The sequence below is a fragment of the Pygoscelis adeliae genome, unplaced genomic scaffold (assembly GCF_000699105.1).
Source record: "Pygoscelis adeliae isolate BGI_AS28 unplaced genomic scaffold, ASM69910v1 Scaffold95, whole genome shotgun sequence".
In the NCBI taxonomy this organism is placed as follows: domain Eukaryota; kingdom Metazoa; phylum Chordata; class Aves; order Sphenisciformes; family Spheniscidae; genus Pygoscelis; species Pygoscelis adeliae.
The window spans coordinates 1,059,123-1,059,469 of record NW_008824869.1 but is presented as its reverse complement, the minus strand read 5'-3'; positions in this window follow the sequence as shown (position 1 = coordinate 1,059,469).

Here is a 347-nt window from a genome sequence, read left to right as displayed (position 1 = left end):
AGGAGGGAAGGAGGGGAGCCGGGGGAGAGAGGGAGGCAGGCAGAGAGGGGGGGAAAAAGCGAGGCAGCCTCGCATGCTGAAATCATTATGTAAAAAATCGCAGGCTTCCCCCGCTGTGGAAATTTGGAAAAGAGCATCAACTGGCAGGCGAGAGAAAGGAAAATCCCATTCTGCTAAATTACTAACAGACCCGGTGGACTCGGTTTCAGTCGCTCCAGATTTATTATTATTATTATTTTATTTATTATTATTCTGTAAATATCTCAGCAACACAGTTGTATCCCATCACTTCGTAGCGGGGGGAAGGAGATGTTTCCAACCCACAGCGACTCCTCCTCCCGCCTCCC